The 17,588-nt window shown below is 44.5% G+C and overlaps 1 long non-coding RNA gene across 1 annotated transcript in view; it reads right to left on the bottom strand.

Moving 5' to 3' along the window:
- Nucleotides 1–9,508, bottom strand: part of LOC147692410 (uncharacterized) — a 146,147-nt gene extending 136,639 nt beyond the window's left edge. Inside the window, exons 1-2 of the long non-coding RNA XR_015299824.1 lie at nt 9,406–9,508; nt 8,876–8,939 (exon numbers count right to left, since the gene is read on the bottom strand). This is a non-coding gene — a long non-coding RNA (uncharacterized LOC147692410). The remainder of the gene's footprint in view (nt 1–8,875; nt 8,940–9,405) is intronic.
- Between the last annotated feature and the right edge of the window lie 8,080 nt (nt 9,509–17,588).

Genomic DNA, 17,588 nt, shown 5'->3' with positions numbered 1-17,588 from the left:
GTGGGGAGCACCCTAACCAGTACAACCTGAGTTTGAGTGACATTTCACTCCACCTACTGGTTTGGCATATACATTTTTCAACTGTTTCAAGGCAATTCATGTGGTCACTGTAATCATTTTTTAACATATTTATGGTCCTGGTGAAAGCCGCTGCATCCCTGCTGGGGAGCCTCAAGCTGAAACATATCGACCTGTCACCAACTCTGAAAGTTTGAATTTCCCTCAGTTTGTGCTATATCCTTTTAATCCTGATCTATGAATACAACATTACAATTACTGGGCATATCATACAGTTAGTTTTAATCACCTTCACAGTTTTTCACCTCCCCCATTCGTGCACCCTGCTCATCTAGAGGTTTAGTCTACCTCATTAGCTCTATTTAAAACATCCCTGAGCTCCTCCCTTTCAGAGATTGGGTTGTAGCCCGCACTACGATTAGGTTCATAGTGTGAGGAGATCCCCTATGATGAAGCTTGCCACCTGTGGGTGGGTGAGAGGAATCGTCCTAAGAAAGGGATACCCCAAAACCTTCAAATTAAATTAGACCCAGGGGACAACTTTTGTGTTACCCGTATACCCAAAAGTCCCAGAAGCCATTACCCTGGGTTGAGATATTTACCATGTATGCACTGCAGAAGAAGGTCCACCCAAGGTCCACACCTGCCAGTACTCCAGAGGCCACTAACCCCATCCAGACACTTCCACCCCCTCGCACCACGGCTGCCAACAGGCCTGTAGAGGGTGATCTGAAGCGCTCTTCAACATAGGCAGAACCTCATGGGGCCACCAAAGTGCTCTATTACAGTGATGCCACCTGCTGGCCTCTCACCCGTCCCAGTTGCAACACGTAAAATAAGCACACCTGCTGTGCTACTGTATCCACCCACCAGCCCTTTGTACCAATCGTACCTGCTCCATCAACGAACTCTCCAGCTACTCCCACAATATGGCACACGGCGGAGGGGCCAAGTTCGATGCTGCTGCATTCTTGAAACCACCTCCTGCATTTCACACTGTCAAGAAAACCCACAGTTGAGCCCGTTGATCTGTCTGGATCAAATAATTTGATGACTTCCTTAATGCCCTGAGGAAAAACGACGATGCCAAGATCGTTAAGTACCTTAAGAACCTAGCGGTTGAGGGTGTCAACATAGTACTAAGTAAACTCCCCAGTGCAGACACTGCCTCATATAAATAAGTCAAGGAGGCTTTCACTGAGAAGCTTGACCCAATGACCAATATCGACTATGAGAGTTACCTTTTTCACAAGGCGTGACAACAGCCTGGAGAATCCATAGACAACTTAATTTAACTCTTAGAGACACTCATTAAGCACTGCTGATTTAGTAACTTTAACAATGAAGAAGCCATGTATCTCAGAAATTCAGATGGATGCCTGTCTGCCTTATTTCAGAGGCAGATGCTTAGGGAAACTCACAGTCTAGAGAAGATGCTCACAACTGTCAGAGTTGAAGAAAGAGTGTAACGGTAGGTGGCCTTGATGGAGGAACGGTTCTCGGGCAACAAGATGGCACTGGCCATAAGAAGCAACCCCAAGAAAAACCGTCACAAGGACAAAACCTCACCCAGACAAGAGGTGAAGTCATGCTACCGATGTACCTTGCATTTCCTCAAATAGGGAAATGCACTACTCGGACCAACATGCAAAGGCTGCAAAGGAACTTGGGGGCATATTATCAAGCCTGGGCGATAAAATTATCGCCAGGAAACTGCCGATAAAGTGGTGATAATGGGCTTGATAATATGCTGTATGGAATTCCAATCGAGGCTCATGTTAGATGTCCTTCCCATTTAACATGAGCTTCGATTGGAATTCCATAGACCATATTATCAAGCCCATTATCGCCACTTTATCGGCAGTTTCCTATGTATCGCCCTTGCTTGATAATATGCCCCTTCAAGACTGTTTGTCGATCGAAGAAACAAAAAAGAAAAGTTAGATCTCAAAGCACGGTGAGAACGGAAATCAGATACAAGATACAACCACCAAAGGCCAGGAGACAACAAAAAGAAACACCATGTTCAATCTATCCAAAGTCAGAGCTAGCCGAGGTCATCCTCCAATGAATCACCACATATGTCCACACTGAGTTAGAGTGAAGGGAATGGCTACCTGCTAATTATGTCCATGGACGAGCCTGAACCCCATTTTGCAAAATTTCAGTTCAAACTGAGGACCAAACCTTTTACTTTGTAGTCGATAGCAAGACCTCAGTAAACATGGTGGGCCAGAAGAAGCTAAGCCCCTTGGGTGTTGAACCATTGGTACAAGCGTCCCTGAGAAAGATCTGCCGGCCACCCCCTGAAATGTGCGCAAAAGTTCACATCAGTCTTTCAATATCAAAGGAGAGAAACCAGTGCGCTTGTCCACATCAGAGAAGGACGCTCATCAGCTCCCAGCATCATCTGCCTGGACACATCAACACGACTAGTGATAACCACCATCCACAGAAAAAAGATGAGGCCATGCATATGCAGTCAGAGGGCGCACAAACAAATGCCCAATTGTTCAATTTAATGTCAATGACCATCCCATACCACTCCTCATTGAGACTGGAGCCTCCATCAATATCATTCCACTGGATTGATTTAGACAGCTCCAACCAATCCCAGACCTCATCCCCCTCTGACGTACTAACCTCTCTTCAGCTGTGGATCATTCACAGCGAAGATACAACATAAGACAAACAGCCTTATTCATGAAGGGGCCGTTTTGCGAGCCCCTAATAGCGAATCATAGCGATTCGCTATTAAGGACTCGCAAAACGGTAATCATGTAGGAATCGCATAATAAAATGCGATTCCTACTGATTCCTTATTTGCGATTAGCAAATTGCTAATCGCAAATAAGGAATAACTCGCTATTCATTCCTATGGGCCAAAAGGCCCATAGGAATGAATGGGGAGTATTCCTTATTTGCGATTAGCAATTAGCTAATCGCAAATAAGATTGCGATTTGAAGGGTGCCAGGGGTGTCCACAGGACACCCTGTAGCACCCCTCAAATGAAATTTCACACAGGTGTTGCACACACACATGTCCAAAGGACATGTGTGTGTGTAACATGCAACTCAGTAAAATGCATTTAAATGCATTTTTCTGAGTTATCGCAATTTACCGCGAGGTCTGACCTCGCGGTAAATTGCGGCAAGAAATTGCGAATTCGCAAATTTAAATTGGATGTTGAATTGCATTTAAGGAATCTCTAATAGAGATTCCTTAAATGTAATTCCTCGCACATTTGCGACATCGCAATTAGCGATTTTTGCATTTGGGATGCTGAATCCCAAATGCAAAAATCGCACTCGCAAAGGGCCGGATTCTCAGAATCCGGCCCTTTGCGAGCCGATTTAGCCTTCATGAATAAGGCTGAAAGTTTGCGCAAATAACCATCCATGTGCTACTAGGCAAGGCATCAGGTGCCTGCCTCCTTAGATTGGCAATGGCTGCGGAAATAGAACTGACATCCATCAATTACCAAATACCTACGAGCCCAGAGATTGCAAAATTCCCGTCATTATTCTGGGGTCTAGAAAAACTCAAAGGCATCCAAGTTCAGTTCCACATCAATGAAGACATTAGCCTGGTGGCACAACAACACCGTCCAGGTGCTGTTCACCTCCAAAAGGCCATGAAGAATAAAATAACAAACCTCCTAAAGCTGGACATCACCGAGCATACTCCATGGGTCTCGCTCGTTGTGTTGTGATACTTACTCATCTGTGCTGACATGCAGCAATGCAATAGAGTGATGCAATAGGAACAACACCACGGACCCCACATAGCTGAAAAGATTGTCCAACTAAACAGAGCCAAGGTATTCTGCAAACTCGACCTGAAAATGGGCTTTCACTAACTAGAGATAAAAGAAAGTTGCAGATACATCACTGAGTTTGCAACACACGTAGGGTTCTTTCATTATAAAACAAACACATTTCTGCCTCTCGTCCGCTGCTGAAATATATTTCAAGACTTCATCAGGTGAGTCCAGTCCCCAGAGGCATCCATTATAGTGATGACATATTGGGCCTCATTTATGAGGCCGTGCGACACTTTTACGCAGCCGGTGCGTCACTTTTTGTGACGTACCAGCAGCATAAAAAATGTGCCTTGTTGCACCATATTTACAAAGTGACGCATCTAGGTAGATGCGTCACTTTGTAAACCCCTGCGCCACATTATACCTACGCCAGGTATAATGTATGCAAGAGGGCGTTCTAGCGCAAGAAAGGGTAATAGAAGTGACGCAGTGAAATCTATAAGATTTCACTGCGCCACTTCTAGGACACAAATGCGTGAATTTATTTACGTCTGCCTCACAGCAGGCGTAAGACTGACACAGGCCCTTTCACATGGGGCTTGCCCCATGTGAAAGGACACATTGCTGGAGTTGCCTCACTTTTGTGACCCACTCCAGCAATGCGCCACTTTTGTGCCATACAGATACGTCAGAAATACTGATGTATCTGTAACTCCATGCGCCATGATGCGTCATACTGTAAATATGACGCATCATTGGTGTCGCAAGGAGGGCGCAGTGAAAAGAGACGCATCGCTGTTTTCATAAATGAGGCCCACTGATTTTTGGCACCACAAGAAGGGAGTATAACAAAGCTCTCCACCAAGTGTGTCAGCAGCACACGGAGGTTGGCTTTACACTCAATCTCAGCAAGTGTGAATTTCACAAGATGTAGCTCAAATTCTTTGCACACATTTTCTCAGCTGAGGGCATGACCCCAGATCCAGAATGTGAGAAGCTGGCCTGGTATATGATTTTTTGTTTAAATCTGTTTTTATTGTTTTTCATTATACATTTTCATGAAAGACAAATGACATTGCATCACACTGACCATATGTAGAATCATCTATTAATGTCAGCAAAAAATTACAGTTGGACGTATATTAATCATAATATGCATGTCCGTGGTATTTTTAGTCCAGATAAAAATTGAACCTCCACATTAGTCTAATTCGTCAGGGGTAAAGTCATCATACAATAGTGAGGCGATTCCGTTAGAATGCTGTACAGAGTTCTTTCAGATCATACTACTTGGACAATGGAACAGATGCTATAAGCTAAAACCAACAGTTCTCAAACAAAAACCCGTAACAGCAGCATAAACCGACTTTTGTGTAATTATCTCGCAACTTGTCCTCCCCCCCCGCTCCCGCCACCCCCCCACATCTGCTAGCCAGCTGTCGCTGTTTATTGCCTTTAGCGACGTCCACCTCAGGAAGCAGAGTCCGTATGTGCATGTGTACGGCACACCATAGCCCTGCCAACGGATGGTTTATCGCGTACTGTTGACATGCCTCCCTCAGTCATGGGTTGTCCCTCAGGATCACCTCCCTCTGTTTGTTTCAAGGCCCGTAGAAGTCCCTCCCATTGCGACGCTATGGGTTCCTTCCGGAGCCCCAGTGTTTCCTCCCGTAGAATGGCAATTCCCTCTGCTTTGGCCCATGCTAGGAGTGAGTACCTCCATGCCTGTATATGTGGCGGGTCTTGAGATTTCCATCTCTTGGTCGGAAGCCGCTTAGCCACCACCATTCCCAGGTCAAGAAACCGCGATGTAACCTTCGTGGCCGGAGTTCTGTGGAAGGGGTGTAACAAGTAAATGGGCCATTCAAAGGGTATGTCTCGACCTGTACATTTGTGCAGGAGCCCACCAACCACCCGCCAATATGTATGTAATCTGCAGCATCCCAACAACATGTGTATCAAGCCAGCCCCTGTTTTGGTGCAGCGAGGGCACACTGCATCTGCGTGGTGGAAGTACCTATTTATCGACTCAGGTGTAAGGTATGCTCTGTGGACGATGAACAGTTGTATCTGTCTGAACCTCATGTTTCTGGGTATACATACAGGGCTCTTAATTATCTTGTCCCATTCCCTGTCTTCCAGTTGTCGCTCTAGGTCTGTTTCCCATTTATGGTGGAGTGGGTCCAGACTTATCGCCGTATGTTTGCAGAGGGACGCCGCAAACCAGCAAACCAGGTGTCTTCCACGTCCCATGACATGAAGGTATTGTATGGTAAGGTGTTGGCTCGGCTCCGCGGTCATGCCCCCCCATTTAGAGGTTAGCACCGCGATCAGTGAGCGGTGCCTCAGGAATTGCCCCAGTGGCAATCCCACCTCCTCAATCAGGGAGCCATATGGTATGAGGGTGCCATCTCTATACAGATCCCCCAGAGTCTGTATGTCAGCTTCGTGCCACTCTGTTAGTTCGAGAGACGTGAGCACCCAGGCCCGCTAGGAGAGCACTCCAGTGGTATGGCCGGCGCATAGGGGACCAGTGTTCTGGTTAGATACAAGCTTCGGAGGTAGCCTGTATACGCCACCGCCAAGAGGAGCTGTGTCAGTGTTGCAGCTTTAGTAGCTTGATGAAATAATTTTGTGATGTGATCCAGAGAGTGAGGGGGTAGCGTGGTTGCGAGCCAGCAAGCTATCCACTGCAGTTGCGCCGCCAAATAGTAGTGCTCAAAACAGGGTGCTGCAAGGCCCCCTTGATCAGAGGGCAGAAACAATTTTGCCATCGCCATCCTGTGACGCGCGTATCCCCAGAGGAAGTCCCTAAGTAGCTTAGTGAACGTGTTAAAGAAGGACACCGGAACATATAGTGGTAGGTTGGAAAAGTAGTACAGGAGATGGGGAAGGATCACCATCTTAGACAGTGCTACCCTGCCTGTGACCGTCAGAGGGAGCGTTTTTATAGAAGTGCATCTGTGACTTGATGATTGTCAAGGCCCTTCCCGGATTACCATCAAATAAATCTGTCGGCTGACGATATATTTGGATTCCTAGGTAGTGGAAGGTCTCAGCCCTCCACTGCACTCTTGTGCAATCTTGGATATAACCTGGATCCTGTGTTTCCCCTCTGAACGCATAAAGACAGGACTTGGCAGCATTAACTTGGAGTCCCGAGAGGGCGGCAAAGTCACACAAGATGTGTGTCAGCTGAGCTGGGATATTATCTGCGACCCTCACAAAGACCAGAAGGTCATCTGCATATTGCGACACCTGATGTACCACGACTCCTAGGGGGATTCCATCTCCTGGCATCGCCTGCAACGCCGCCGCCAGGGGTTCTATTGCAAGTGCAAATAGGGGGGGCAACAGTGGGCACCCCTGTCTGGTGCCTCTGTGTATTGGTATGGCGTTAGAGATGTACGGCCCCAATCGCACCCGGACTGTGGGATTTTTGTATAATAAGTCGACCATCTAAAGAAACCCAGGCCCAGCTCGTACCGCAACAGTACTGCTCCTAGATAGCTCCACTCCAGACAATCAAATGCCTTTTTGAGGTCTAATACAAGGCATCCCTCTCTAGGTCATGCCGGCACACTATCCAATGCCACCCTAAAGAACCTCCGCAGGTTCATTGATGTGCTGCGTTTGGGTACAAATCCATTCTAGTCAGCGTGAACTAACTCGGGGACCACCGGTGCTAGTCACTCCGCCAGCACTTTAGTAAGTATCTTATAGTCCACGTTGAGAAGCACCAGGGGTCTGTACGATCCCAGGGTCTCGTGCCCCTGTCGGGTTTGAGCAGGGTCACCAGATAGGCCTCGTGCATTGATGAAGGTAGCGTTTGCTCTTCTATGGCTGTGGTGTAAAGGATGTGCAGACGTTGCACCAGAGACTCCCGATAGGCCTTGAGGTACTCCGCAGGTAGGCCGTCTGGTCCAGGTGTTTTCCCAGACGCCATGGATCCAATCCCATCCCCGATTTCCTCTACGGTGAGGGGCCCATTAAGCGCCTCCTGGGGTGTCTCTGAGGCCGTGGGCAATTGAGTTGGTTCAAGGAACCTCTCTAGATCAGGACTACGGCAACGTCCCTTGGATTGATATAGTTTTGCATAGGGATCTGACAGCTCCCTGTGTATTTCACGTGTGTATATCAGGGTCCCGTCTGGTGCACGTATGGCTCTGATTGGGGTACGGTTACACTTCTTTTTCAGCAGCCAGGCCAGTAGACTGCCCGCTCTATCCGCCGTAGCGTGGGTACGGGCCGTGTGGGTCTTGAATTTGTGGCATTGCAGACGCTCCAAGAGTTCCGCATGTTGTGTATACACCAAAGAGTGACTGTGGGTCTATGAGTAATGTCTATTGAACAATGCCTGGGACTTAACTCAAAAAGAACATAAAGGACCAGAGTGAATCAAGTGTCACAGGGAACCTCCACATTTGTAAAAGTACCCATCAGTTATCGATTGGTTCCGCCCTTATCATCATTTGGGACTCCTTACACCGAGGAGAGCAAACCTGCAACCACTTGATGTTGAAAGAGTGGTTGCCCTGATGTGTTTACCGGTGTAAGACAGATAACTGTGAGATGATAACTGAAAAAAGCAGTGCTTAAAAAGAACAAATAATGGTGTGAAGAATAGTGAGGGAATATAAAATTGGAGAACTAGGAGAGAAAAACTTTCTTAGGTATCTCCTATATTTCCAAAAGTTAAAAATAAGTGCTGAGATATAGTAGAAGAACAATTAACTTCTATTATTGATTTTGAACGGTGGACATGTTTCTGCAGACTATGGACCCACCTAGGTATCCTGCTGCTTTCATCAGCACCACATCTCGCTACTGCTTTCACCTCCAAAAGGAGGTGTATATTAAAAAGAATTTTACTTTACGTGTTTTGCAAGTGAACAGAATGTTCCTTGACAGGTACTGGTCCTCCTTAATAAAAAAAAGTAGAGACAACAGACACGGACAACAGACAAAACAATCAAATTAAGGCCAGATACATAATTCATTTCGACCAAAATGCAGGTATGCAGATTACATATCCCCACTGATGCCATTTTGTAAGCATCTGAGGTTCCTGTTTAGACCAAACCCCTGCTTACCTTTTAGGTAGGAGGCACAAGCTACGCCTCGCCTGGCTGCGGCTCAGGTAGGAGGAGCACCGCGCTATGAATGACAAAAAAGGAAGGAGTACACATAAAAACATCACACACAGTGTTGGTCACATCAGGTTGACAACGTAATGTTACTAATGTAAAAAATGTTGAAAGAACCACAGTAATAGATGGCATGTATTGGTCTTATTCAATCAAATGTAGGCAGATATATGTAGATGGATAAATGATGCCTTGTTTGTAAGCCCCTTCTATGTAAGATCGTGGTATGTAAATGATATCAATTGCAACGTTTGAAAAACGCCCTGAGCATGAGTTAGCAAGTAGCAAGTGCTCGGCGAAACCCCATATATGTATACATGGTGTTGCGCTCAGCAAGGAAGCTACTGTTCGTACTAGAAGTTGTATTAGCGAAACAGCAGAGTCACCATATTGTTGGAGCGCGCAGCAAACCTTGCTCGTAGTAATGTTAATAGAACCGTACTCGGCACCTCAACCCACGCCACACATACGCTCACCTCTCCGTCTGTACTCTGGGCGTCCTCTGGGCCGTCTCGGGGAGGTACAGCGGCGGAGGTGAGCACCATCTTTGTATTCTGTTATGATGCCGTCATGACGCTCACGTTTGCCCGGGGTACATGACCCCAGTGCCTATTGGGAAATGTAGTACTCTCCCTATTCTGTTATGATGACGTCATGACGCTCACGATTGCCCGGGGCACATGACCCCAGTGCCTATTGGGAGATGTAGTACTCTCCCTACATCGATCCATGAAACTTATAAAACACTGTTATAATGCTAGCCCAAGAATGTTGCAAGAACGTGATGTCTTTCCGTGCTTCATCATGGCTTAGCGGGACATAATATAGTGCCTAAATGTTACAGAGCATGACCAACTCTCCAATCATTATTCGTCATACTCTCACGCATCACGGTCAACTGCACACAGTCTATAGGGAGTTGTAGTTGTAATTACGCTCAACAGTGTCTGCCCCCCCCAAAAATAGTATTATATAGTGAACGTCCAGCCATTTATTACTCCACAAATGCTTGGAGCAGGGGGAAAACATTCGACGTAGTTGTAATTACGTTCAACAGTATCTACCCCAAACAGATACTGATATATACTAAGAGTCCAGCTAATTATTATTACGCAAATAACCGGATGGGATGGAAAACCTAAATTAATCAGGGTATATATGATTTCTCTCTAAGTGCTTCATTTCATAACCCTGACTGTATGATTTTTTTTTGGAGCTCTTTAAGATAGGAAAGCTTACTGTTTGAACTTATATCGGCACTAGAGTCAATGCAAGATGGCAACTCCCTCTGTACCTCGTCTAAAGTACATCACATTATACACTGATCCAGATATATATATAATTGTATATAAGTGTGTTTCTAATCATAGGGACTTCCAAGGCATGTCTTCATTCAGACCTGCCTTATCAGTATTGAGTTTGTAGACCCATTTTTGTTCCTTACTAAAAGATATTTACCGGTATCTACAATGTGAGCAGGGATAACCGGTTGTTCAATCACTGTCCAAGCGAAATCAGTGGGGCCATGACCAGTCTACAGAAAGTGGTTGGTTAAACGGGTCGCTTGCTTCTTGCACCGAATGGTGCTTTTGTGTTCTGATATGCGAACCCTGATTTTTCTGGTGGTCATACCCACGTATTTCAGCTGACACGGACAGGTTATCAGATAGATGACATTTTGACTGTTGTAGTTTGTGAATCGCCACTGCTGCCAGGGGCGATTACTGCCAATATCAATACTGGTTGATTTGGAGGTTTGTGGACATGCTGCACAGTTACCACATGGGTGATGTCCCTCCACAGCTGGCATGTCCCATAAGGTGCCCACAGGACGTGCAACTCTGGTCTTCGGTCTAGTGTGCACTAGTCTCTCAGATTAGAGCCACGTTTGGAGGCAAAGAGTGGAGGTGGTAATTGCTCTGTGCCTGTATTGAGGATTTTCCAGTGTTTCTTAATGATCTTCTGAATGTTATTAGATTGGGTACTGAAGGTGTTGACACAGGTAATCCTTTGGATATTTTCTTTAGAAATAGGTGGTTCAAGTAAAGCCTCCCTGTTGTTATTTGCTGCTCTCTTCATGGACTGGCGCACCAACTTCTTAGGGTACTCCCTTTTACACAACTGCTGCTCAAGCGTCTTTGCATGCTCACGAAAGGCTTCCTTAGTGGAACAGTTTCTTTGAATGCGCAAAAACATGTCCATAAGGTAGATTGTCCCTGAGTGCCTTTGGATAGCAACTGTCGTACCGCAATAGAGAATTTCTGGTCATGGGTTTCCTGAAAGGTTCTGACCTCAGACCTCCTGGTGTAGTTGTTATTAACAGGTCGAGGAATGCTAGCTCCTGTTTCTATGTTCAATGGTGAAGTTTAGGAAGTTATTTCTAGAGTTCATCCACTGATGGAATTGTAGTAACTCTTCCCATGTGCCTCTCCACACGACCAAGATATCATCAATATATCTTCGCCATACCCGCAGCGAAGCATGGTACGGGTTTGCTGCTGTTAAAATGTGGTCTTGTTCAAATCTATGAACATATAAATTAGCTAAACTTTGAGCAAAAACACTGCCCATACTGGTCCCAGATGTTTTTAGCAAGACAGTGTCCTCAAAGTGAAAGAAATTCTCTTTCATAGCTATGTTATTAGATTCATGATCAGATGTACTGAAGTAATAGAATCCCACTCTCTCTCCAGAAGAAGGTTCTCAATTACTTGTAAAGTCTCATCCTGTGGGATTGATATATAGAGAGATTCAACGTCGAACGACACCAGAGTGTCGGTCAAGATGTTGAATTCTATGTCAGGAAGGATACAGAGAACATCTTTTGTATCCTGGAGATTGGTGGGCATCTCCTTGACTATGGGTCGTAAAAATACATCCACAAATGTTGATAATGGTTTCAAAAGGGAACCAATCCCCGATATTGTTGGGCGTCCTGGAGGGGATCTTTGAGCTTTATGTACCTTAGGCAGCACATAGAAGTCTGGCATTGTGGGGTTGGTAGTTCGCAGATATTGTGCTTCATTGGCAGTTACCCATCCTTCAGATGAAGCTTCATCTACTATGTGCCCTATGATCTTAGTCAGCCTATCTGTGGGGTCTTCTTTTAGGGGTTTGTAGGATCTAGTGTCCTGCAATTGTCTTAGGCATTCATCACGATACGTAATAGTATCAAGCAAGACCACCCCCCCACCCTTGTCTGCAGGTTTAATTGTAAGCGAGTCATCATTAGTAAGGCTCTTCAATGCTTCCTGTTCTGCTTTCGTTATAGAGAAACAGGGTTATACCCACTAAAGTCAAAGGGACCTGGGTAGCTATCAGTACAAAAGGAAGGGGTCTCAGACAAGAAACAAATAATTCAAAATATAACTTGGTTTGAAAAAATATACAATTATTTCAAGAAGCAAAGATATTAGATGCAAAAAAGTTTAATTCAGTTTTGCATATATTGCCTTTCATTGGTTAGAACACATAATACACTTTTCAAAGTAGCAAATTTTATTTATATGTGTCCACATTCACAGCGGGGAGGGGGTGAAGTGAGGGAAGTGTCAAGGATAGGAAAGGATAAAGGGATAGTCTGATTCATTCAGTGACAGGTATTATTCTCAATTCAAAAAATGAGTACATGTGGTTCCTTTAGCCAAAGGCCACAACATAAGGCTCATAGAGAGTCCATAAAACAACTGATGCAGACAGCCAAACTCCACTTCAGCCGCTAGAGTCTTGCTTGGGGTAGGAGTTGGTGAGTGTTGTGTGGTCTACGTTTCGACCCAGAATATATGTAGGAAAGTGGTCCTTACAGAACGGTTCTTCTTCAGGACAAAGGAGTTGTGGGTGGGCGACCTCCTAGCGGCAGTTAAAAAGAAATCAATTAGCACACACCCATCCTGTTAATTATTACAAGGAGGCCGGATTTGAGAATTTTTTTTAGTTAAAAACGTGTTGTCAAAATTTACACAAGACACATAGTGAGGGGTTGTAATTCAGATACACAAGATCTGGTAATAGCTTACCTATCGCGGAGGGCGAGAGGAACAGAATCACCAGGGGCTGATGTCTCCCGGGCCACGTTACAAATTTACAACTGAAAATTAGAAGGAAAGGGATTATCATCTCCTATTTCGCTAAAGGTCACATCTCATTGGGTTTAATCTCTGTACTTCGGAAAGTTCATTAACCAACAGATGCAACTCTGGACATTTTAACTTCGGGCTTTAATCAAAAAACATAAGGGAATCCCCAACACTTGTTAGACCGATTTTTATTAATTTGAATACATAGGGCAAAGATCTCCAAAATTTAAATCGGTGGTTCGGGAAACAAACCAAAGATGTCTAGTCACATAGGCTTTGAAAATGATATACCTCAAGTGCATTTGCATGATGTCAAGAGGCACGTATATTATGTGTGCAATATATCGTCTCTCTGTAACCAATTTTTGGCAAACTTGGGTCTACCAATCTAAAAAGATTATCTGGTTTTACATTCAAAGAATAACGTATTGTAACTGTAAAGATCATACCTTCTGGTGCTAAGTTAGTTCATGGAATCAAGTTGATGGTTGTTGATTCCTGATTAAAATACACCTGTATACGGGGGACAAAGTTGGAAAATAGTGCTATCGGTAGCTTACATGAGCACAATTTTAAAGGCCTAGCTGTACACTAAGTCAAAGGCATACCTCTGAACTCAGGAGGGTTCTAGAGGCGTCTTGCCGATAGATATTCTTTTATTTCATATTTCTTCTGCCTTAAAGTGAGGAGAAAGGCATTTAGCATTCAAGCCGTATTACACCGTATTTCATCCAACTAGCACGGTTTCTCACATGAGGCTTACCTCATATGCTCAATTGGGTTGCAGGCAGGGTAGATCCTATATAATCGGCACACCTTTTGGTGTTTGATTAGTTCGTGTTATCAAATTGATGATGGTTGATTCAAAATACAACTGTGTATGGGGGACACGGTTGGAAAATAATGCTATCGGTAGCTTGCATTTGCACAATTTTAAAGGCCTAGCTGTACATCAAATCAAAGATATACCTCTGAACTAAGGAGGGTTCTCGAGGCGTCTCGCCGGTAGATATTCTTTTATTTCTGATTTCTTCGGCCTTAGAGTAAGGAGAAAGGCATTTAGCATTAAGGCCGCATTACACCACATTTCATCCAAGTAGCACGGTTTCTCACATGAGGCTTACCTCCGATGCTCAATTATGTGGAGGCAGGGTAGATCCTATGTATTCGGCACAACTTTCTGCAAAATAACAAAGTGCCAGTGGGTTCATATATTCGACCCATGTGTAGCTCGTTTTTTTGGTCCCCAACCAAAAGCGGGACAGACCCTTACCTTCAAAGTGTTTAATTGGACCGGAATATATCCCGCAACTCAACGTGTTCAAAGCTCTGCCACAAAAACGGGGCCTCGTTCACTTCCTGGTTGGTTTCAAGGGGTGGAGCATAAACGCGAGACCTCAATGGAGGTAGTAAAAAGACTACGTCCCTGCTAGTCGCAGTAATCTAAGCCGATTCAGTGCCCTCCAGTTATTATCGGAAAATAGCCTATTATTGAAGGCAATTACGGGCATAGATATTTAATTAGCAAAAAATAAATATTGAACCTATATTATTCAAATGGGCTCAGAGACCTTAAAGGGACATTGTTCATCTAGACAATTAAGGGGAATCATTTATAATGACTTTGTTTAGAAAAAATTATATATATAACACCAATCGAGCGCACCGCGCCTCTTCTTATTGAGTAATTTTTTGACACACATTTTATGTTATTCAAATAACATATAATAATGGATCTCAGGTTGACACATTAAGTACACACAATTCCTTCATTATGACATAGGATCTATGGCTTGCCCACCAGACAGGTTAGCAAAAATCACATATTAATGACAAAGTAGTAGTATATACAGAGGTTATACATCCAGGCAATATGCACTTATCTCCCATGATATTATAAATCAAGCCATTTTCTAGATTTTTCATCGGAAGTACATGTCATATTTGGAGGGCAGAGTGCACTTATCTCACAGGATAGTGTAACCCATACCCCGTTTCAAGGTTTTGTCCACTATCGTGCAAATCTATGAATAATGCATTTTTCACGCAGAGTAATGTAGATTGTTCAACGTGTTACCCTGTTGAAAAAATCAAAGATTAGCCAACTGTACAAAACTGCTTTCAGATGTGTTTAAGTAATGTAGATTGTTCAACATGTTACCCTGTTGAAAGAAATCAAAGATTAGCCAACTGTACAAAACTGCTTTCAGATTCATTTAAGCCCTCAACTACAGAATTGAAAATATGGATCCACTTCAGCTCTCTGACATTTAGAATGCTGGATAAATCACCACCCCTTGGGCCTAGTGTCACATGTTCCAAAACCACCCATTTCAATGTTTCAGGCATGTGGTTTTCTTTTGCGCAGTGTTCAACCAGGGGAGCCCCAGGCACCTTACATCTAATACGGCTGCAGTGTGCAAGGAATCTTGCTTTTACACGCTGCTGGGTCTGACCTACATATATGAGATCACATGGACAAATTATGCCATAGATCACATTCCTGGTGTTACAGTTCGTGTGGCTCTTGTGTGTGTGTGTCGGTGATTTTTGAAAAGAAAGTCCTTAGATTGGATAGTAGAAGGGCAAGCCTTGCAGTTCCCGCATCTAAAATGTCCAACTACAGGTGGTTGTTTCCAGCATGAAGCCAAGGTTGGCGCAGATGGGCACTCTAAAAAAGATGATACTACATAGTCTTTTACATTCCTCGCTTTTTTGAAAGCGTGCATTGGTACATTTTTAATCTCCAAATCATCTGCAATTAGACCCCAGTGCTTGTTTATTGTCTTTTTAATTGCATGACTCTTTTTTGAAAAGGTAGTCACGCAAATCATGCGTTCTTCTGATTGACAAATACGTGAGGTGGGTTCCAAGAGTGTTTCACGGTGACAGAACCATGCCCTCTTCCTGGAGCGCTTGATCAACCATTTTGGGTAGCCTCTCTCTATCAAACGCTTCATCATTATGTCGGATTGTGCCATATAGTCTTCTTTCCTAGTACAGTTTCTCCGAACCCGAAGAAACTGGCCATAGGGCAAGTTATCTCGAAGGCTCCGCAGATGATGACTTGAATATTGCAACAACGAGTTTCGTTCCGCAGGCTTTCTAAAGAGTGTGGTATACAGTGTGCCTTCCTCTGCTACTATCGTGATGTCCAGGAAATCAATTTTGCTGTTACTGGCTTGCATCGTAAATTGAATGTCTGGAGATTGCAGGTTTAGCCAAGAGTGGAAGCGTTCAAGTTCACTATCGCTACCCTTCCAGATCACCAAAACATCATCAATATAACGCATCCATAGTTGTATTTGATGCCGAAATGGATTGTGATCACTGATGACAAAAGTCTTTTCATAAAAAGCCATGAACAAAATTGCCAGGTCCGGGGCAAAGGCTGCCCCCATTGCCACGCCCTTCGTTTGTAAATAGAATACATTTTGGAACATAAAAACATTTCTCATCATGGCGATCTTCAATAGAAGGATGATAAATGAAGTAGGTACTTGTACCGGGGCTTCCCGACTGTCAAGGGCTGCAGTGCTATCATAAGGGCCTCCTCCTGGGGGATACTTGTATAAAGTGACACAATGTCGCAGGTTACTAGTAGTTCCTCATCAGGATTGAATGGTTTCCCATCTACCAAGTTAATGGTGTGTGTGGTGTCTCTCAAATAGGTAGTAGTTGCCTCCGCTAGAGGTTTTAGGAAAAAGTACACATAACGGCATATAGGCTCAAGGATGGATCCACATCCGGAGACGATGGGTCGTCCTGAGGGGTTATGTATGTCCTTGTGCACCTTTGGTAAGGTATAAATGGTTGGTATGCGTGGGTGGCTCTGATTAATGTACTTGTTGAACTCCTTCCTGCGTAACCCTCTGGATCTCAGCCGCCATGTCTTTTGTTGGGTCGGATGTCAGCTTCTTATAGCTGACGCCATTGTTTAGTTGACGCCAGATCTCTTCTTTGTATTTCAATACATGCTGGATGATGATGGCCCCACCCTTGTCAGCTGGCTTCACCACAACATTGCAATTGGATTTTAAAGTTTCAAGAGCTGTTCTTTCGGTCTTCCTAATATTGTATTTCACATATGTCTTCTCACTCAGGATCTTCTTGACTTCTCCAGTGATGATGCTTTCATATGCCAGTATTCGATGGCTCATTGTGTTAGTAGGAGGTACAAAAGTGGATGGTATCCTGAATCCGGTTACAGATATATTCTTGGGTGGTGGTCTGTTCTTGAAGAAGAATCGTAATCTTATTTTTCTGAAAAATTTGGAGAGTTCCATTAGTGTATTGAAACAATTGGGGGTGTTGTTGGGACAAATGACAAGCCCTTGCTCAAAACTCTGAGCTCATCTTCATTGAATTGTTGCGATGACAGATTGATGACTGGCGTGCCGGTATTGTTCACCACCTGTAGTTCTTGCGCCTGGCCGTGCGTTCGCTGTGCTCCTCCGGTTGGAATCGAACCTGTTTCATCCCGCGACCTCTGCCGCCATCATTGTCCCACTGCATCGGAGGACCTTGCTGGCCACAACCAGTTCCTCGGTTCCAGTTGTTGCCTCGTCCACGGGCGGTCTCCA

This window comes from Lissotriton vulgaris, chromosome 9 (genome assembly GCF_964263255.1).
Source record: "Lissotriton vulgaris chromosome 9, aLisVul1.2, whole genome shotgun sequence".
Lineage (NCBI taxonomy): Eukaryota > Metazoa > Chordata > Amphibia > Caudata > Salamandridae > Lissotriton > Lissotriton vulgaris.
Note: the sequence above shows the minus strand (reverse complement) of the source record. Positions and strands in the feature narration are given on the sequence as shown.